The sequence below is a fragment of the Nicotiana tabacum genome, chromosome 3, assembly GCF_000715075.1.
Source record: "Nicotiana tabacum cultivar K326 chromosome 3, ASM71507v2, whole genome shotgun sequence".
Classification (NCBI taxonomy): domain Eukaryota; kingdom Viridiplantae; phylum Streptophyta; class Magnoliopsida; order Solanales; family Solanaceae; genus Nicotiana; species Nicotiana tabacum.
Window position 1 is genome coordinate 74496081 of NC_134082.1, and position 23804 is coordinate 74519884.

A 23804-nucleotide genomic window follows, 5' to 3' on the forward strand; every position below is an offset into this window, starting at 1 on the left:
CTTCCCCTACCAAACGACCCCGTACCACTAAAACAAATCCAATCCGTTGATCACCTTAGATCTAACGGCTGGGAATTAAAATACCAAATCCCTTATAAGTGTCTGAACAGACTCCCCCTCCCCAAACCCTAGAGTCAGACCGATCTTTATTATCTCTTTCATCGCCACCGTCCGCCACCCGCCGAAAATCTCCCCACGGCAGCGGCGACACCCTAAACTACCCCAAATTGATACCAAATAATCTCCAACACCCCCTAATCATCATTCTACCAACAATTTTCCCAAAATCCTCACCCATCTTCTCCAATTTCGGATCTAAGAAGTCACAAAACCTAAAATCCACCACTATTTCGAGTCTCCCCCGATTCTGGGTAATTTGAGGTTCATACCAGCACTAATCAATTACCCTCGTTGAGAGATTAGCGTTTGGAGTCATGATTGATTTTATTGCAAACCACTAGAATCCGGTCAATCACCCACCGACCCACCTGAACTCTAATCCTTTCTTCATCATCTTGCATTCGATTCTCCAGCAGAGCTATGGTCATTATCATTACATGCAGCCATTGTTTCTGCCTTACAAGCTTGAATAAGTGCTCTTGTGACGATATCAACCACTGCTCGAATTGTTTGAATCCAGTCGAGTTGTCGTCAATAGGTAATCCGTTCTTCCATTCTTGTATGGTTGTTTTGCTTAGTTGGATTTTCTGTTAGATTTTTTTTTGTTTTACATATTATAGTTTAGCTTTAGGTTAATTAAGGCACTGTTTTAGCTTAGTTTCAATTATACTTAGTTGAATTTGCTAAATTGTCATTTGAATTGCTTGTTTAATGATGCATCGGCAGTTAACTGATAATGTGTTCCTTAATATGTTTAACATGTTTAGATTAGTTAGGATTTTGAAATTCAGTTATTCTATGTTAGGATAATAGTCCAGGTGCATAAAATTGGTCAGAATTCGAATTTTGTTTTGCCTTGTTGTGAATTTTAGTCCCTTTAAGTTTCTTATGATAGCTGTTTGTAATTAACAAAAGCTTAAGGGATCAAAGGGATTTGAAAAATCAGGGAATCAAATTAGATTGTTTAGAGAAGTTTCTAGAAGGGACTAGAGTGCATTAAAAAATCAGAGTTTAGATTAGATTGGCGTTAAAAGGGTAATTTCCAGAAGCTAAAGGGTAGGGAATAAAAAGAACTATCTAGAAACAGGGACAACTATCCATTTTCAGTTGTAAAAGATGTTTTTTTCCTGAAATTTAGGGGTGGCCTGCTGAGAATTATTCCCTCATTTTTTGGAGCACATGACAAATTTTATTCCCTATATATAGGACTTCTTATCTTCTCAAAAACACACTTAAAATCACCTGCATATTCCCTCAAAAGAAACAGAATTCACTCGGGATTTTTCCACTTTTCTGCTCTCATACTGATTTCTTCTCCAAAAGACAGTCTGAAATTCCATTTTAATACAAAATGAAGATTTAGGATCCATCTTAATCTCCTGCTTGCTTTCCTATATTACTGGGATTTTCTGGATTTCTGGGTTTAAGGTTTTAAGGTTGTTGTCTATTGCTTTCTGCTAATGTTTTCTTGCTACTGCTTTCTTCCGAGTTTTCAGAGACTTATTTTCTTCTTTTTTTTCTTTGATGTTGTTAAGGTATGCGCTGACAACTTCAAATAATATAGTAGTTATTTGAATATCACATTGCTTTGAAATTTCTGTTTTTTTGTTAGTTCACATGTGTGCTGGATATTCCTCTGTGTTTGACTATAAATTTGAGTTTAGATTGAAGAAAAAATGGTTTGATAAATCTTCGTACATGTTGGTAATATGAATTACAAAACAGTTATTAGTTCTGTATTTTGATTCATGATTGCTAAGATTTGGTTTGCTGTTGTTGGATTCATACATGTGAAGTTCTGAAGATTTTCTGTTAGAATTGTGGCCTAAGAAGTGAGAAGGCAATGTGTGAAGATGAGCTTGAAAATCTGACCAGTACTTGGCCTTATTTTAAGTTTTATCAAATTGAAAGTGGCCATCTATTGTAATTGTTGAATTCCAGTTTGGTATGATTATTAGTATGGTTCTTGATACAAAGTTATAATAATTCATGTTCATTATCAGTGAATGTAGTTGTGGATTCAGTGGAGTGATAGTTAGTGTTCAAGAAATATAGATTATGGCTTCATTATTCGTCAATGTGGATGTAAGTGTTAATTTAGTAATGTTATTGTATATGTAATCCAAACTGATCTAATGTTTAAATTTGTTTGAAATACTCTAGTCTGTTGTGATTAATTATGGGCATAGTCGATCTTTCCTTAAAGTAATTTGTTGTTTTCATTAAAAAAAAAAATTCTTGCTTACGTTTTAAAATTCGCATTAATAGACGTTTTCATTTGGGTTCAATCCTAGCAGCCTGGAACGTTGGCCTCTTTCAAAAGTTGGGACATTTGGGCTTTTCTCATCTAAGAGCCCGTTTGTACCTCTTTATATTTGAAATAACTCATCAAAATCATAGTGCATAGCTTCTGCCATTTGTTCATATAAATACCAACCAACTAGAAGAGAGATTCATTTGAGCGGTTTATAATGAAGCTAATGCGACCCTAAGCTACAAACCAACACTGGATTAGGATGGCCATTTCATGATCACTTGATCTCACACTACCTCGGAAGCTGAACAATTTAATCTTTGAATCTTCGTAGCATGCTTTAGGCACAACTTAAATTATTATTGTAATTGTGTACACTTTCGCGTGACATAATTATGATTTCCAAAATTAAATCGAGGTATGCGTTCGCGCAACTTCGGCCAAACAATTTTAAATTAATAAAGTGTTATTAATTGTGTACACATACGCGTGACATGATTTTTAGTGCACTGAACAAAACGAAATTACACACATATGATCCGTTTCAAATATAAATCCATAAATGCCATAACTAAAAAGCGATAAAAGGTAAAATGTACATAGGTTCTAAAATGAGTAATTAAATAAATTAATTAAGCCATGTATGATTAAAGCGACCGTGCTAAAACTACAGAACCCGAAAATGCCTAACACCTTCTCCCGGGTTAACAAAATTCCTTACTCGGTCTTCTGGTTTCACAGACTTTAAAATAGAGTCAAAATTTCCTCTATTTGGGATTTAAAATAGACCGCTGACTTGGGACACCATAAATTATCCCAAGTGGAGACTCTAAAATTAAACAAATAATCTCATTTCGATTAATGTTACTTTAATTGAAAAAACTCCCTACTCCCCTCGGGAAAAGGAGGGGTGACAACTCTGTAGACTTTGCTGAGGATCGAATCCAGAATCTCTGGTTCAAGGTTCAGAATTCGAGCTTGTAAAGTAATCTGTACTTGGCTTTGTTTATTGTTGATATTACTATGTTTGTGGGCCTAATGTGCTAATTGACGCTCATTTACCACTTTGATATTGTTTGAAATGTATTAAACTGTCTTCTTATGCCTCTCTTCTGAGTCTTCTAAGAATATGGTGCACACGTACGCGTGACCCACTTTTCTGTTAGAAGTCATACCAAATAGAACGAGGCTAGATTAGTAACTAGGCAGGGTAGACTTTCGTGCTTCCGGTACGTTGCCCTACCTCGGCTCGAGCTGTCCGCTTGGGTAAGCCATGTCTAGAACACACCCCAGGTTTAAACCCAGAATACATAGCCTTATGCTGGATCCCTAGTAAGAACGTTTGTTTACATCATGTGCATTTGACTTTGGGGACTCAACACAGGGGTTGGGTCCGTCTAATAAAGGTGTACCCGAAATAAAAGACCATTCCGATGCATCTTACGTGCTATTTGAACATTTATTTATTTTGGCTTGCATGTTGATCGGCTAGGAAAAGAAAATCAAAAGAAAAAACTAAGAGTGAGGTAGGAGAGAAATTTAGCCCAGTTCTGAAAACCCCGATATTTGAAAATGTCCCGAAGCTCTGCCGAAATTATTTAAAAAAAAGAAAAAAAGAAAAATGATGGAAATTGAAAAACAAAAATAGTCATTTCAAAATGAGTCAATATCATGCTTTCCCGATTATGTCAAAACTGACCGAACTATATAGATCTGATTCTCACCTGATGTGAGATACTTAGGCAACCTACATAGGGTTCAACCTTATTTTACAAAACAACCAAAAATAAAATAAATATGTTTGGTGCTTTGGTCAACAAGAATAAGTCGACCCAGCTTCGGTTGTGTCTTGATCCGTTTTTGCCAGAATTGCCTTAGAACATCTTCAATTGTCGAAGGGCTTTTCTCGCAAAGAACGGACGTGTAAGTCAATGGGTCATCACTTTTCCCATAAAGTGCCCTTCCTCGGCCTCAAACTTTATTTGAAAGTTTGAAGGGGCCATTATTGCAAAAACAGCCACTTGTTGCTAATATTGCATAAGTAGCCACTCTCTTTTGATTTTTCTTTAGAAAATTGAAAACTTGTTTTGCAAAAAGAGTCCACTGAAGTCAGCCCTAATCCTAACCATTCACAGGTACAAGATGAACACTGTCCAAAATCTGTCATTAACGGTCGTAGAGCAGACTCCACTTCATCTTCAAATGTGGTGGTATGACTTAGACAAAGATGGTCAGGATTGGGTAACAGAGCATTTGGGTGCTCTCATAAATATTATGAATGTTAAACAACAGGATGATCTAATTAAGGCCTTAGTAACTTTCTGGGATCCCACCCACAACTTCTTCCGCTTCTCAGATTTTGAGCTTACTCCCACCTTGGAAGAAATAACCGGATATGCTGGTTTTGCCCGGACTTGAGAAATTAGCAACTTATATTCCCAAGGCCTCCCTCGTGCATAGATTCTTTGATCTCTTGACATCAATAAGCAAATGAAGAAGACCAATATAAACAAAGGATGTTGTTCCTTTTACTTCCTGTACTCTAGGTTTGGGCACTCAACCAGGTTCGAAATGCATGAAAAGGGATTATACAACATCGTCGCTTTGCTTTCATAGTGGCATTTCTGGGAATTATGGTCTTACCAAATGTAGAAAGGACAATAGATATCTGTATGGCTAGAATTGTGCAAGTCCTCACTACCAAAGGAGATCACACGCTTGTTACACGTATATTGGCGGACATCTAGAATTGACATTGTGTAAGTACGGGGCTCAGTTTTTTGAAGGTTGTTATATTCTTTTGCAAATGTGGTTGATTGAGCATCTCCGTCGTCACCCCCAAATTCATAAGTTATGGCCTTAATAAAAACAACTTCATCGGGAGTTATGAGGAGAGGGTGAGAGATTACATTCTCCAGAAGGGTTTAAAGCCTGGATCTTCCATCTAAGAACTCTAATGGCAAGCCAGATTGAATGGACTTTGGGATGACTCCCGGTAAGGGAAGACATACACATGACGGCTACTAAAAACTATTTGTTGTTGATGGGTTTGAGAAGTGTCCAACCGTACACACCGCAGAGAGTTTTAAGATAGTTGGGAAGATATCAAGTGGTGCCCGAGGATGAAGATTTAAGTACCCAAGTCATTGAGCTACACCTAGAAGCTCCACTCCCCAAGGCTTTAGTCTAACAAGATTGGAATGGTTGCCGATATTTGAAAGATGACACCCAGGTACCAGATTCTGTGAGAGGTGTAGTAGACCCAGATTATGCCATATGGTTTGAGAGAAGGTCTTGTGCTAATGATGAGCCAAAGCCCGAACCCGAAAGGCCCGCAAGAGACCTCATATTCAGGTTTTTGATGATAAAATCCAAGAACGGTTGGCGTAGGGAGAAAAGGAGAAGAAGTATCAAGCCACTATTCATGCCTTAGAAGACAAGTTGAGAAACTTCACATTTGATAATGACTAACAGGTGTAAGAAGCTGAAGGTGAAAGGAGAAGGTTGACCCAGGAGAACGAGGCGCTCCGAGCCCATCTCTGGAATATGAGGATAGTTGCTGAAACGCCCGTGAGGTGCGAGAAGGATGAAAAAACTCATAAGCAGTTTAAGGTTAAAGGTGCATGATAATGGGTTTGACCTGGCAAAGGCCGAGGATGAATTGGCAAAAGCTCGGGTAAAATTGGCAAAAAATGCAGAAGAACGGACAAGATTTGCTCAGTAGTTAAGGCAAAAGTATGACAGAGGAGTCATAATCTTAAAGAAAAAGCTGACTACTCTTGAAAATAAAATGGTCTAGCAAGCAAAGGATTTCAAAACGGAAAGAGAGCATTGCAATACATTGATTTCTCGATTGGAAGAAGACAACAACAATTGCAAGATCAAAACCACATGGCCATGCAGGTGTCGGGGGCCCGGTCTCAGCAAATTTGATGCATGTTTTAAGAAAAGGGTGTCATTATAATGAGAATTAAGGAAATTGCTGATTATGTTGCAATGAAGTTCCATGAATGCGAAGATATGACTAGGTCCATGTTCTTTGCTATTGTGATGACCTTTGTCCGTCAGGTGATGGCTGATTTAGAGTAGCTTAAAGAAGAGATTGCACGTAGTCCCGTGTCGAGACCGACTGATGTCCCGCGGTCCCCCGGAGTAGCATTGGAGGCTCTTATGTATTCCTGCTTTTCTTTTGACTTTGAGTCTATATTTCACCTTTTCGAGTTTGTGTATCTTTTCCAAGTTTGTTTGTTCTTCTGTTTTGAGTATGTATGTTCCTTTACATCGTCAGTATTTCCAAGTCTTTGTAATAAAAAAAACCAAAAAAGACTTTTTATTAAATATTGAAAAACCCAAATTTTCTTTTCTTTATTTCTGCATTTATTCCTTAAACCACGTAATGGTCTGATTCATGCGGCGTCATGATACGTAGGCAATCCCTATCAGATTCGATCATAATCATAGACAATCTGAGTGAAAAACAAACCGAAAAAGAGTAAAAAAAAGGGAGAGAAAGAAAAGGAAAAATTAAGTGAAAAAGAAAGAAAAGAGTGAAGAAATTAAAGAGCGAAAAATAGAAAAAGAGGAAGAAAAAGAATTAGGATTTGAAATTTGAGAAAAGAGATAGTAAAAGCCGGGATGAAACACATAGCCGTTGTAAAAACATTTAGAAACGTTTAACTGTTCAGGTGCATTGCATCCCCAATATGCAATTCCCTATCTGTTAAATGTCTCAAACTAACCAATTTATTGTGTGTGCAAATAAGACAGTTCCTGTTTCAGGTGGATGGTTTTGTGATAATCTGGCTTCCTATCCTTACTTCACAAGATCCAAAGGCAGTATTCCTATGGCTTCCGAAAGTCATCTACCAATTATTGAGCCTGAGGATAGTCTAGTATCGACTAATTCACAGTTAGAGTCCGCAGCCACTGAAGAAAACAGAAGGTTGTGTTGCCGTATGTTAGAAATATGGGACGCTTGGTCTAATGGCAAAGAACTGCCCAGTACAATCCTCGGATTTCCTGAACTGCTTTCTAGGACAAGCGGAACCTCCGACGTCCCCATTCCCGTAACCAACCCATTCATCCCATTTGGATACCCCACTATATCAGCTAATTTCACCGGTATGCCTTCTGAGATTCTCCCCCAGGCACCGTTTTCGGGGATACCTTATACATTATTCACCGCACCACCAGCCTCTACTATGAAACAACCAACAGTGCCTAAACCATGCTTCGAGCTGTCAGCTTTCACTTTTCAAGTCCTGCAATTTCAGCTAGAAATCGCTCATGTTACCCCAAACTCTTACCCTCAGCACCCGCAATATGAATCTCCCATGGAACAGGAAAGAACTGTGAGAAACCCCGAGCAAGAAGAGATGACTCAGAAGATAAAAAGCCTCGAACAAAGTCTTAAGACTGTGTGGCCAAAAGAGTGTCCCGTACTCTGATTTGTGCATGTTTCCTCATGTTCATTTGCCCGCTGGCTTTAAAATGCCAAAATTCAAAAAATACGATGGTCACAGAGACCCAATCGCTCATTTGAAAAGATATTGCAATCAGCTGAGAGGGGCGGGTGGAAAAAAAGAACTTTTGATGGCCTATTTCGAGGAGATCTTGATGGGAATTGCATCAAAATGGTACATGGACCAGGACATCTCCCAATGGCATATATGGGATGACTCAGCCCGAGATTTCATCAGGCAATTACAATACAATGTTGATATAGCTCCACATAGGAATTCTCTAACCAATTTCAAGAAGAAAACTGTGGAAAGTTTCCGTGAATACGCTATCATGTGGCATGAGCAAGCAGCCAGAGTTAAACCGCCTATAGATGAGACATAAATAGTCAATGTTTTCTTGCAGGCCCAAGAGGCCGATTACTTTCAGAACATGACGTCTGCCATAGGCAAACCTTTTGTAGAAGCTATAAAAATCGGAGAAATGGTAGAAGATGGCCGGAAAACTAGTTGAATCATAAGTCAATCTGCTTTGAGAGCCACCTCCCAAGCCATCCAGAACGGCTCGGGAGGTTTAGCAAATCGAAAGAAAAGGGAAGAAGTAGCCATGATGGCTTCAGGTTCGAGAGGCCGCCATCGATCACGTGATCAATCTTACCTGCCTCCTTGAACCCCACAACACTACTACCCCCATCAAAATGTAGCGTATGCTGTGATACCGCCTCCCTATGTGGTGATGAATGCCCAACCCTGTACACACCCACAACAGCACTACAACCAAAACCGAGCTCCACCTCCCAGAAATAACCATCCTTACCAAGCTCCATATAACCCTCGTCCACCACAAAACAATTACCAACATAATACACGCTCCAGTGAGCCTCCCAGGAGAAACGACTTCACTATTAATTGTGAGTCCTACTCTATCTTGTTTCCAAAATTAATCCAGATGGGTCTATTGTAACCTGTGCCTCCAAATCGGCAAAATCCAGAATTTGCATCATACCGGCCCAGTACCAGGTATGCCTGTCATTCGGGGGCAGAGGGTCATGATATGGAGGATTGTTGGACTCTTAAGAGGGAAGTTGAGAATTTGATAGAACAAAAAACGAGTGGTGCTGAGGGACAAGGAAGTCCCCAAGGTGACTAACAATCCATTACCGGCTCCCAAAAATGGGCCGGTCATTGGAATGATTTGTGATGATAAAGAGTTTGATCCAACTTTAAAATCTATCATTGCCATTACCGATCAGAGGCAAGACCTAAAGCAGTGGCAAAACAAGCCAGAAATGAGAAGAAAATCACTCTAATTCCTAAAGTCGTAGAAAAAGCTGTAGAAACAAAAATTGGGGCAGCACCTGCTAAGGACGCAATTCTCTATGTTCCTAGGGCCCCAAGGAAAGAACAGCTCATGTTGAACACTCCTAAAAGATTTGAGCAAAGGAAAATCACGCTAAATGTGCCAAAAGGGACTTATGTGGTGCGGGGGCCGATAATTCCACCAAGGCTGACTGAGTTTGTGGTTATCAGTCACGCACCATAAAGCCCTATGAGAGTCCCCACAGCAGTCCCCTGTAATTATAACAAAATAGTAGTTACTTACAAGGGGAAAGAGATTATGGGAGAGGTGAACGAAATGAACCAATCTGGGAAGTACCACAACCCAGAGGAATTGAAGAAATCAAAACTGAACAAGGAGAAACAGTTTCCATCCAAGAAGCCTGTGAGCGCTGAAGAAGCAGAAGAGTTCTTCCGAAAAATGAAAACTTCGAAATATGTCATAGTTGACCAACTCCAGAAGACTCCTTCCCAGGTCTCACTTCTATATCTGCTGTTGATCTCGAATGAACATCAAAAGGTACTCTTGAAAACATTGAACGGGTCATATGTCCCAGTTGAAACTTCAGTTGAACAATTGGAGAGAATGGCTAAATGATTCTTCGAAGTCAACATGATTTCTTTCAGCCTCGATGAATTTCCCCTAGAGGGAACCGCCCATAACAAATACCTTCACTTGACTGTCAAATATGAAGGTTATTATGTGAAGAGCGTCATGTTAGATGGTGGGTCCGGGGTCGACATTTTCCCTCTCTCAACACTTCAGAGGATGGAAATCGGAACAGAAAGAATTTGACCAAACAATATCTGTGTGTGCACTCTTTATGGTGTTAAGCGCGACACAATAGGGGAAATTGTTTTGATTTTGACCATTGGCCCTATGGATTTTGATGTGACTTTCCAGGTTCTAGACATGGATACTTCATATAATTTTCTCCTAGGAAGACCATGGAGTCACGCCGTAGGAGCTGTGCCCTCCCCTCTCCATCAAATGGTCAAATTTGAGTATGAAAACCAAGAAATTGTTGTCCATGGGGAGGATGAACAGTTCATTTACAGGGACCCTTCAGTCTCGTGTCTCGAAGCTAGAGAAAGAAGTGAGCACATTGTCTACCAAGCTTTCAAAATTGTGGTCGGCGACCAATGCAAAGAAGGGGCCCTGTTCCCTCAACCTTGTTTATCTTATGCATCGGTCATGGTTGCCAATGAAATGATAAAACATGGGTACAAGCTCGGAAAGGGGCTCGGGGTATCTCAACAAGGCATCACAGAGCCCATCACTTCGACCGCCAATGAGAAATTCTTCGGCGTAGGTTTCCAAGATACAAATGCCGATATAAGATGGGCTGATGAGCGCAAGAAAAATGGATGGGACCTACCCCAGCCCGTTCTACATCTTGCCAAGTCATTTAGTAAACCCAAGTATATAGAAGAAGAAGAAGAAGAAGAAGAAGAAGAAGAAGAAGAAGAAGAAGAAGAAGAAGAAGAAGAAGAAGAAGAAGAAGGAGAAGAAGAAGAAGAAGAAGAAGAAGAAGAAGAAGGAAGAAGAAGAAGAAGAAGAAGAAGAAGAAGAAGAAGAAGAAGAAGAAGAAGAAGAAGAAGAAGAAGAAGAAGGAGAAGAAGAAGAAGAAGAAGAAGAAGAAGAAGAAGAAGAAGAAGAAGAAGAAGAAAAGGCCTTCATGGCCGAAGAGATTGAGGATATTTGTGAAGCCATGAAACAAATATTGTATGAGTCCCATATGGTCCATCAGGGGGAAGGCACGAGCACTGTTGAGGTGTTATACATGGGACCAAATGCCAAGTTTCAGAATTGGATGCTACCCTATTCCCTATCAGGCGGGAATCCCGGTAGTCCAGTCTTGCCATCTTTTCTACATTAAGAGTTATTTTAAGGTGTAACTCGAATTCTTTTTAGTTTATTGTCTTTTGATTTCAATGTAAACCCTCTTATCTTCAATTTAATGAAATAAAATCAATATTTTATCGTCAATGGTTGTCTCCTTTTTCTTATTCTAATTTTGTTATTTTTCTTATCTTCTTCTTTTCAGTTCTAATAATGCGAACTTAAATAACATGACATGCTTGCTGACTTCATGCCCAGATCCTTAAATGCTGTCTAATTGTGAAATAATGAATCAAGAACCGAAATATGACGAAGATGAGGCTTTTAGGGAAATAAATCGAGAAATAGAATAATTTGAGAATAAGCCTAAGCCAAACTTAAATAAAATCGAGCCAGTTAATTTGGGCAATCCAAAAGAGGTCCGGGAAACCATGATAATCATTCATGCCGATGAAAGAACTAGAGATGCATTGATCCAACTTTTGTTTGAATTCAAAGATGTGTTTGCATGGTCCTATGATGATATGCCAGGGCTGAGTGTTGATTTGGTGGTACTATAATTGCCAACTTATCCCGGTTACCCACCCGTCCAACAAAAGCAAAGAAAGTTTAAAACAGACATCAGTGATAAGATCAAAGAAGAAATCATAAACAATTGGAAACTGGTGTGATCTGAGTGGTCCGATACACCACGTGGTTGGCTAATGTGGTCCTAGTGCTGAAGAAAGTCGGGAAAACCCGAGTGTGTGTTGATTATCGGGATTTGAATAAAGCAAGCCCCAAGGACAACTTTCCATTGCCAAACATCCACATTCTTGTTAACAACTGTGCCAAACTTGAGATATAGTCTTTCGTGGATTGTTATGCTGGATATCACCAAGTTTTGATGGATGAGGAAGACGCAAAAAAGACGGCTTTCACCACACCTTGGGGCACTTACTATTATATGGTCATGCCATTTGGTTTGAAAAATGTCGGGGCAACCTACATGAGAGGCATGACTGCCATCTTCCATGACATGATGCATCAGGAAATTGAGGTGTATGTGGATGATGTAATCATTAAATCCAGAACGCAAGAAGGCCATGCGCGAGATCTAAGAAAGTTCTTTGAGCGTCTGCGCAAGTATAATTTGAAATTGAATCTAGCTAAATGTGTATTCGGAGTTCCATCTAGGAAACTTCTGGGGTTTATAGTTAGGCGGAGAGGTATCGAGTTAGATCCAACAAAGATAAAGTCTATTCGGGATTTATGTCACGATCCAAAAATCTCTCCGAAGGAGCCGTGATGGCACCTAGTCTCTAAACTAGGTAAGTCTAACATAAACTGAAATAACATTGATATTTACTAACTTTAAATTAAATTACTCTGAACAAATTGCAATTCCCAAAACCGGTGGTACAAGTCACAAGCCTTTCTAAGAGTAGCTATACAAAATAAATACATCACTGCTTCGAAACAAAAGGAACAAATGGAAATAAGTACAAATGAAGGTGACTCCGAGGCGTGCGAACGCTGTAGCAGGTTTACCTTGAGTCTCCACCGCAACATCCCGCACAGCTACTACCGATCAAATACCTGGATCTGTATACAAAAATGTATAGAAGTGTAGTATGAGGACACCACGACGGTGCCCAGTAAGTATCAAGACTAACCTCGGTGGGGCAGTGACGAGTAACAGTCCAGACACCTACTGGTCAAATAAATTGAAAATGATTTGATAATAAACTATCAACCTAGAAATGACATAGTAATATCAACAGTAGGGAAAGAACAAACTACAAATGGTAGAAACAATAAAGAGAAACATGGGTGGAAACGAAGATAACCAAATAATTTAACACCAACATAGCTGGGACATAGACAAGTAAAAATGTACTCAAACAAGGAAGGCGATGTCAGCTCAATAAATCATAGCGTTTCTGATGCACAATTTCCAGCCATCTCAAACTCGATGTCTCATATCATAACCTCAATTACCAAACATTTGGCACACCCGGCACCTTGTGCCCACATATTTGTATCTCACTTTATACAACAACGTTCTCATGTTACTCAGTTCAAAGGGTCCATAACCAATGCAATTAAGATGTTCAAGGAGTCTAATTTACATAACATAAGTGGAGTACAACTTCTAAACCAATTATGAACTCAACAAGAAAAGATGAAGTTATTTTTAGAAATTATTTAAATAAATAAAGTACCATTTTCAATTAAAGTACAACATCGAATGAAATATTACCTTTAACAAGGATTTTAATAAATTAACTTAGTAGAAATGCCATTTTTAAGTAAAATATAACCTCAGACAGTTTAAGAAAATTTAATTGAGTAACTAAATGAATTGAAGATGAAACAATTATTGAAATTTGAAGTATTAAAAAATATGTATATAAATACGGAGAAGTATTGAAAACACGATGGGGTTCCTTCACAAAGGATCACAGCGGTAAAGGAATCTGAACAGTTAAAATACTTGAATTGGTAACAACAAATAAACATAGCAAACAGAAAGTGCACGGCATCACCCTTCGTACTTTTACTCTCGTTCTCACCATAAGAATCAATATTCACTTTCATTCTTTCTTGTTGCAGGCGTGCAACCCGATCCCATTACAAATGTCACCATGGAGGTGTGCCACCCGATTCCATTTCGTATATCTTGTTGCAGGTGTGCAACCTGATCCCATTTCATATATCTTGTTGCAGGCGTGCAACCCTCTCCCATTTCATATATCTTGTTGCAGGCGTGCAATCCGCTCCCATTTCATATATCTTGTTGCAGGCATGCAACCCGCTCCCATTTACAAATCATCATCAATCATAAAAGAATCCCGGCAAGGGAACAAGAGTATAACAATGATGTCCCGGCAAGGGAGGCAATATCATAAATAATAACATCCCCGCAAGGGAACAATAGTATAACAACATATCCCGGTAAGGGAAACAATATCATAAGCAATAACATCCCGGCAAGGGAATCAACAAGTACATAATAAGGGTCACAAAAAACCAAGAAGCATGATAACCTCAACAAAACAACAAGACATAATAAGCATATGATAACTACGCCGGTAACCACAATAATTGGATATGTAACATAGTTGCACGAAGTCATAGAGGAACTCACAATCAAGAAGTATCAAAACAATAAGGAAGACAATCACTTCAATTAAGGCAATTAAGGGTCAATATAACACGTAAGAATTAGAGGAAAGTTAACAACGTCATATGGAGCATATAGAGGCAATTTAAGCAATTAGGAAACCCAATCATAATGGGATACTTTCCATATAAGAACCTAAGAACCCTAGAGACAAATTTCCCACAAATAAGTCCGAGCACACACTTGTCACCTTGCATGCATGGACTACAATTAGCATAGAAGACTCAATTCCTAAGGGGAAGTCCCCCACACAAGGTTAGGCAAGATACTTACTTCAATCCGGCCAATTTAATACTCAATTTAGCTTTTTCTTTACCAATTTATCAATGCTCGGCTCAATCTAGCCAAAAACGACTTGAATACATCTAACAAAGCAAGAGAAAATAATTCCAATTAACAAAACTATGATTCTTATACAGTTTGCAAAAAGTCAACAAAAGTTAACTCCCTGGGCCCGCACCTCAGAACCCGACAAAATTTACAAAAATGGAATACCCATTCCGATACGAGTTCACCCATATAAAAATTATCCAATTCGGATACCATTTGGTCCTTCAAAGCATCATTTTAAATTTTTGAAAGGTTTTACAATTTTTCCCAAATTCCATCTCAAATCACGAATCAAATGATGAATTCAATGATAGATTCATGTATTCTAGCCAAATCCGAGTTAGATCATTTACCCCGATGAATTTCTTGAAAAAACTTCAAAAAATCGCCAAGATCCGAGCTCTCTAGGTCAAAATATGAAACAAAATCCTAAACCTCGTATTTATAGTGAACCTCCCAGATTTCCATCACTGCTGACCCCAAAAAAACCAGCGTTGACCACAGTAAATCCACCGCTACCGCGAAGAATGTTGACTGCAGTGACATGCTTTAATATTTTGGCCATACCTTTCTCTACATATGTCCAAATTGTGATTTCTATACCGTTCTGGAAACTAGACATGAGCTACAACTTTCGTTTTTAAATCATCTCAAAATTCCTTGTAGATCAAAAGATATAAGCTTCCGAAGTCGGACTAGCGATCCTGCAGAACATCTTGATGCGCAGCCGCACACAAAATTATGCAGTCCGCACTGAGGTCCGCAAAATTTTAGTGCACTCCGCAATTTCCTCTGCGGTACACATGTATTTGGTGCGGTCCGCACTCCCAAATGTGCCAGAACCATATCAGAGTACCGAAATGCCCGGACTCGCTCAAAATTCACCACGAAACAAACCCGAGGCCCCCGGAACCTCAACCAAATGTACCAACACATCCCATAATATCATACGAACTTAGCCCCACTTTAAAATAACTTCAAACATCGCTCAGACCACGAATCAGATGCCCAAACGCATGAAAATTACTATGAATTTCAAGAACCTCTAGAATTGCAACTAAGCGTCCGAACCATATCAAATCAACTCCAAACGACACCAAATTTTGCAGGCAAGTCCCAAATGACATAACAGAGCTGTTCCAACTTTTGGAATTGTATTCCGACCTTGATAACATAAAAGTCAACTATGGGTCAAACTTCTCCATTTTCCAAACTTCAACTTTTCCAACTTTCACCAAAATGCCTCAAATTACCCTACGGGCCTCCAAACCCAAATCCGAACACACGCCCAAGTCCAAAATTACCATACGAAGCTACTGATATCATCCAAAACTCATTCCGGAGCCATTTACTGAAAAGTCAAATTTGGTCAAATTCTCTCTGCTTAAGCTTCCAGGACTATATTCCTTCTTTCCAATTCGACTCCGATTCATCTGAAAACTGAATCCAACCCTACACACAAGTCGATATACATAATGTGAAGCTGCTCTTGAACTCAAACTGATGAACCGGATGCAATTGTTCAAAACGACTAGTCAGGTCGTTACAATTTACCACCTCCAAGAACCAAGAAAGAGGTCATGAGTCTGTTAGGAAGATTGAATTGCATAAGCAGATTCATCGCTCAACTCACTACCACTTGTGAGACCATATTCAAACTGTTAAAGAAAGACATGGCGGTCAAATGAACAGATGAGTGTTAAGAGGCTTTTGATAAAATCAAAGAATATCTGTCAAATCCGCCAGTTTTGGTTCCACCCGAGCCAGGGAGACCTTTATTCTTGTATTTGACATTCTTGGAAAATTCCTTCGGCTATGTCCTGGGGCAACATGATGTGACCAGGAAGAGAGAGGAAGCCATATACTATCTGAGCAAGAGGTTCACTAGTTATGAAGCCAAGTACACTTTGTTGGAAAGAACTTGATGCGCCCTAACTTGGGTTGCCCAGAAGCTTAGACATTATATTTTGGACTACACCACATATCTCATAACCATAAATGGATCCTCTGAAGTACATATTCCAAAAACCAATGCCCACGGAAAGGTTAGCAAAATGACAAATCCTGCTCACTGAGTTTGACATTGTCTATGTCACTCGCACGACGATGAAAGCTCAAGCCTTGGCAGATCATCTAGCTGAGAACCCGATTGATGATTAATACCAACCCCTACGTACATACTTTCCATACGAGGAAGTAAATTTAGTTGAAGTAATTCCAGAAGACACCAATGCTTGGAAAATGTTCTTTGATGGAGCTGTAAATGCAAACGGTGTCGGGATTGGGGCAATTTTTATTTCACCTACTGGTTAGCACTATCCAGCCACAAGCCGGCTTTGGTTCTTCTGTACGAAAAATACTATCGAGTATGAAGCCTGCATCATGGGAATAAACATGAAAGTTGATCTGGATGTTGATGAGTTGTTAATCATGGGAGATTCTGACTTGATTATCCGGTAAGCTCAGGGCGAGTGGGAAACTCAAGATATCAAACACATCCCATACAGGAAACATGTGGAAGATCTTAGCAAACGATTCACGTCCATCGAATTCAAGTAGATTCATCGATTCCACAATGATCTAGTTTATGCACTAGGTATTTTGGCCTCAATGCTACCGTATTCGGGCGATGTCCATATCAACCCGCTGGAAATCCAAATTCAAGAAAGGTATGGTTATTTTAATGCAATTAAAATACAACCAGATGTTCAGCCATGGTATCATGATATCAAAAGATTTTTGAAAATAAAGGAATATCCCGAGCAGGCTAGTGGAGACCAAAAAAGAACAATTAGAAGGCTTGCCAGCAGTTTCTTCTTGAGCAGAGAAGTCTTGTACAAATGAACTCCAAATCTGAATCTTTTGAGGTGTATAGATGCCCTAGAAGCTGAAATGATCATGAACGAAGTGCATTCGGGAGTATGTGGGCCCCACATGAATGGATATGTACTTGCAAAGAAAATCCTGCGGGCATGGTATTACTGGATGACCATGGAAAAGGATTTCTACAGTTTTGTCCAGAAATGCCATAAGTGTCAGATACATTGTGACTTGATTCATGCACCGTCTTCAGAGTTGCATCTTATGTCAACACCTTGGCCATTCGTTGCCGGGGGTATGGATGTCATTGGGCCAATCAAGTCGAAAGATTCAAATGGGCACAGATTCATCCTGGTTGTCATTGATTATTTCACAAAGTGGATTGACGTAGTCACTTTCAAAGCCGTCACCAAGAAAGTAGTGGTGGACTTCGTGGATTCCAACATTATTTGTTGTTTTGGTATTCCGAAAACTGTCATTACAGACAATGCTGCAAATCAGAACAACTATTTGATGAGGGAGATATGCGAATAATTTAAGATTAAGTATCGAAATTCTACCCATTATCGGCCCAAAGCTAATGGCACTGTTGAAGCTGCAAACAAGAATATCACGAAGATCCTTAGGAAAATGATTCAAAGTTCGAGATAGTGGAATGAAAAGCTGCCTTTTGCATTATTGGGATATTGCACAACCGTGAACACATCAGTTAGGGCCACGCCTTACTTATTGGTTTATGGCATTGAAGCCGTAATACCTGCAGATGTTGAAATCCCCTCTCTTCAAATCATTGTTGAAGCCGAGATTGAGGATGATGAATGGGTCAAAACCCGGTTGGAACAATTAACCATGATTGATGAAAAGTGGATGGCTGCAGTTTTCCACGGGCAGTTGTACCAACAAAGAATGGCTCGTGACTACAACAAGAAAGTGCGTCCCAAGAAATTTGAAGTGGGGCAACTCATTCTGAGATGTATTCTCCCGCATCATGAAGAAGAAAAAGGAAAATTTGCTCCAAATAGGAAGGGTCCTTATATTATACGAAGAGTGTTGCCGAGGGGAGCACTGTTTTTAGGGGATATTGAAGGAAATGACCCCGAAATAACTGTCAATGCAGATGCGATCAAGAGGTATTATGTTTGACCCTTTTCTCAACTTTAATACTCTCTGATTGGGATGATGAAGGCTTTCATTCTTGCTACCCAAACACTACCAAATCTTGCAAACCCTTTGAGCCGAGTCCCATTCTTTGATTACCCTTATTGGAACCTGGAAGTTATCATGGAAAAAAATGAAAAATAAATGAAAATGCAATAAAAGAAAAACAAAACAAAGTTTCTTGAACTATGTTCGACTTGATTCTGAAAGGATACGTAGGCAGCCTCTCTCTGGGGTTCAGTCACACCAAAATAAAAATCCGAATTCCCCTAAAGTTGAAACTGGGGCAGAAGTTATAATGGTTTGGCGATGGTTTCGCCCAAAAAGTTCCAATGTTGTAACTCAACCCAAATCCTTTTTACCCGAAATCCTTTTCAAGTCATTCTGATCAATCAACGAGAATGTTCAAAATGGGAGGATATAGTTACTTGGACCTGATGCATCCAAAGAAATAAAGTGAGAGTCTTGTTGGTGAAAACCCTCACGGGTACCGTAAGGCGATGGTAAGCAGAGACATTGAAAATGAGAGAGTCTTGTTAGTGAAAACTCGCAAAGAGCACTATAAGGCGATGATGAGAAAAGAAATAAGAGAGGTCAATTGGTGAAAACCTGCAAAGGGTACCACTGATCGAAAAGAGGATCCTCACAGTCACTGGCATCGACACAGTCCTGGGCAAGGTTTCTCAGTCTTGAGGCAAGAGTTGTGATGAATTTCTGAGAGTCGGATGATTGACATAGATCAAGCATCCAGTCCAAAAGGCATGTCATGTTTATTGAAGTCTGCATGCACTCCGGATAAGTCCTTCTTTCTTTTTCCCGAAAGGGATACCTCTCGTCTATATTCATTTGTCCATTCCATTATTTGCTTTTCATTGAATCCCTTTCGGTCTAACTCTATTATGAAACTAAGACAAAAAAGGGATGGAAAAACTGATTTACGGGATTCTCACTTGATACAAGCCAATATGCAAAAAAGGCACCCAACCTCGGCAACGGGCATCAAGTTGACTCCGACTGGCCATGGTGACCGATGCTTCAAAATCAAAAACTGTTGAAAGAGGAAATTCAAAGTCAAAATCCCACAAATGCAAAATAAAGTGGAAAAGGTTAAGTCCCATGTGAGTGACTGTCATGGAAAAGTTTGGAAGAGCCAGAGGTTCTCCAAGGTTAGAAATGCAATCGGTATTTAGGAAACAACCATTTGCAGCTGAAAGGTTCGGGATCAAGTGACTGAAATATTCAAGGCCACAAAACCAACCACTTTTTCAAACTGACAAATTGTTCTTTGTTTGAAAAACAGGAAACAAGTGTAATCCAAAGCAACCTTGCAAGAAGCAGGTGCGACCAAAAGAAACTGTGCAGAGACTTATATAGCTCTACAGCAATAATCACTCCAAAAAGGGAAGTATTCTCCAAATTCTTTCCTGCATTTTACTCATTCTCTTAATAAAAAATAAAAAGAAAGAAAAGAAAGAAAATTCAAAATCATGGTAGTATAGGGTCCCCAATCCCTTGCTGCATTTTCCAACATAGGGTCTCCACTCCCTAGTTGATGTTTATTTTAGACATAAGGTCTCCACTCCCTAGTCGATGTTCCAACATAGGGTCTCCACTCCCTAGTTAATGATTTTTATATTTTAGGGTCTCCACTGCCTAGTTGCTTTTCCAACATAGGGTTTCCACTCCCTAGTTGATGAATTTTAGACATAGGGTCTCCACTCCCTAGTCGCTTTTCCAACATAGGATCTCCACTACCTATTTGATGATTTTTAGACATAGGGTCTCCACTCCCTAGTCGTTTTTCCAACATAGGGTCTCCATTCCCTAGTTTATATTTATTTCAAATATAGGATCTCCACTCCCTAGTCGTTTTTCCAACATAGGGTCTCCACTCCCTAGTTGATGATTTTTAGTCATAGGGTCTCCACTCCCTTGTTGATTTTATTTTAGACATAGGGTATCCACTCCCTAGTCATTTTTCTAATATAGGGTCTCCATTCCCTAGTTGCTTTCATTTTAAATATAGGGTCTCCACTCCCTAGTCTTTGTTTTCTTAGGGTACACCAATCCCAAACTTTTATTTGCTTTCAATAATAAAATAGTATAGAGTTTTGTTACAAATAACTCACAAAATTTTTCTTAGTGAAAACTAGGGCAGAAAAATTTCATTCGTTTTGGTGTCTGAGCAGGTTTTACCTCGAGGCATAGGATTCGATATGACCAAAAGAAGAAGTGTCACGACTCAAACCGATGGGCCGCAACGGGTGCCTGAGTCCTATCTATCAAACACCCCTAAGCATGCGTCTAAGATAAGAACCTAAATAACATCTGCTGAATTATGAAAATAACATACATGAAGGAAAGCTGCCAACCGGGCATATGTACGTATACATGCAGAATACAGTGGGCGAGGTGGCAAGGCTGTTATAGACAACTATACATCCAAAACTGAAAGTCGATAAGGCCACCTACAATCCAACTAGACATACTGTCTCCAGACCTCTAATAGAAACATAACTATATATATATATATATATATATATATATATATATATATATATATATATATATATATATATATATATATATATATATATATATATATATATATATATATATATATATATATATATATATATATATATATATATATATATATATATATATATATATATATATATATATATATATATCCGGATCAAGTGGAGCACGCCAACTCTCGCTGATCAGGGATCCTAAGAAGGGGGACCGTCAGTTTGCCTACCTGCACCTGCGAGCATGAAACACAGGCCTCGTAAAATAGGGCGTCAGTACGAAAAATGTACTGTGTATGTAAGACATGAAAATTAGTACGTAAAAGACATAGATAAAACATGGAATAAAGAAACACATCCTTAAATCTGAATAACTTTTTAAATTCTAAAACATTTATAACGCCATGCACGTGCGTATATATATCGTGTCATGCATAGGTATGGATATACATAATATCATCAAGCCACTGAGAGCATCCCATCATATCGTCTCAGCCACTGTGGGCAACATCATCAACACATACCAGCTGATCAGGTGGTGGTACGTATATAACGCCGTAACCTTTTCCCATATCCCATATACATATATTTACATATATACACGTATATAACGTCATCTGGTCATGGGTCAATGCATATGTATAAATGGGTGAAATGCATGAAAAATACGTAATAATCTCAATATTCCTTCCGGATAAACTTTTCAACTGCGTATTAAATCCATGAACAGAAGATAATAATAATTCTCACGGGGAATCAAAAATATAGACACCCCTAGTATTTCTATGAATAGAGTAATTTATGAAAACTATGCATTTGCTCGTTTCTTCTGTATAATTCGGACCATGCCAAAAGAAAGAAGGGATGTCCTTAACATACCTAGAATAGGGAAAACTCCGTATAATATTCCATTAAAAACCTTCGTGGATTGAACTTAGAATCCAAAAATCGAATTAAGCTTTTGCGTTTTGAAATTGATGAATGAAATCAACTTCCGTTCTTGGCGTTGAAGTGACTGGACGTTGGGGCTTCTGTTCTTGATTTTGAAGTGTTCAACAAAGAATGGAAAAGTTTTTTTTGTTTGGAATTTCTAACGTTTCCTTATGAAATTTAGATTCTGATCTCCAACCTTTCAACTAAGAAAGGAAGCTTTCCTTTAGAATGAGTAATGTTTCCATGAGCTAGTATGGATATATCCAGAATGTTGAATAAGTTATTAATCTATTATCCTAGTTACAAGTTTTATTTGGTTAAATTTTCAATGAGCTCTTACATAGCCACATGGCATAATGACTAATGAGTCATTTTTTGTCATGGTGGTTTTTTGTCACATATTAGATGGGTATATTTTATAAATTTTTATCCACTTATTAGTTAACTGGGTAATGTCTTGTTATCCGGTAATTAATTAATTACCTGCATAATTTAAAAATTATCTCGAATTACTTAAAATTCTATTTATTTTTAATATACTTTATACATCGTATTACTGTGGTCATATAGTACCTTGCATGGTACTAGTTCATAATTATCGGGTATTATCGTTTGACCCGTATTTTATCCCAAATTAGCCATTTTCAACGAAACTCGTTTTCTTTAATTCGTGTACCATTTATCCTTCATGACACTTATTTATCTCTTGTTACAAATAGCGTAAATACATTAACATCAAGATGATCTCATCCCCGAGTCTACGTCAATTAACTGAAGACGAAATTTTTAACGTACGAAAACGCGACATGTAACGAGAAGTCTCAATCCAAAAGAGAGAAAAGAAAAGAAAAGAAGTTAATCCAAAATGCAAAAGCGGAAGAAAGGATGTGGACTGCTCAAGACATTTACTAAAGTCACGAGCATTGCATGTCCTGCCTTGATCCGAAAAAGCCGAAGAAGAATGAACTAGCACCTACAGCTAGCGAGCATCAAGGTTCAGGTCAGAGTTTGTGTGAAGACCCAGCCAAGACTCAAGATCAAGCTTCAGAAGACTCACAGATAGGAATTTTGTAACTCGTAGCCGATAGGCAGGCTTAGTCTTTTTCATTTTGATTTTGGTGTAATAAGGAGCTCAACAAGTAGTAACAGTAGCAATAGCAGTGAAATCATAGTTTCTTGATAGACCCAGCTACCAAAGTTCCCAGAACTACACTGACCTGATTCCTTTATAGCCAAGGATATGTAGGCAACCTCCAAAGCAAGGTTCTGTCAAACTTTTTTAAAGTGCTTCCAATGGAGTATCCAAACGGGAAAAAATCGCTCGTAATTACTCACTTTATCTTTGCCAGAAAAATCTTCATGTTGCCCGACTAAAATAGTCCTACAAAATTCACAATAGATTTTTCTTAATTGTTTTTAATTTTCATAGAATTTTTAGGAATTTCTTGTTATTTTTTGTTTGCATTTAGTTGCATATTTAAATTATAAGAAAATACCACAAAAATGTCAAAAAATTTCATACATTGCATTTTAGGTTTATATTTGCATTTTTTAAGATTTAGGTTGTTTATTAGTGAAAATCTCAAAAATACCATGGTCATTTGATCCTTAGCTTTTAATTTTAAATCATTAATTTCCTTTCATTAGTGCTAAATTAATTAATTGTTTGGAATAAATTTGATTTAGAAATTAATTTAGGTTCTTAATTAATTTTATTAGGATTTTTAATTAAAATTAAAAAGAAAAAAAGAAACAAAGAAAAAGAATTAAGGTTATGATGGGTTTTGTAAATTTGGGCCAAAGATAATTTCAGTGGCCCAAATTCGCCCCAAATCTGTCCCAACCAAGT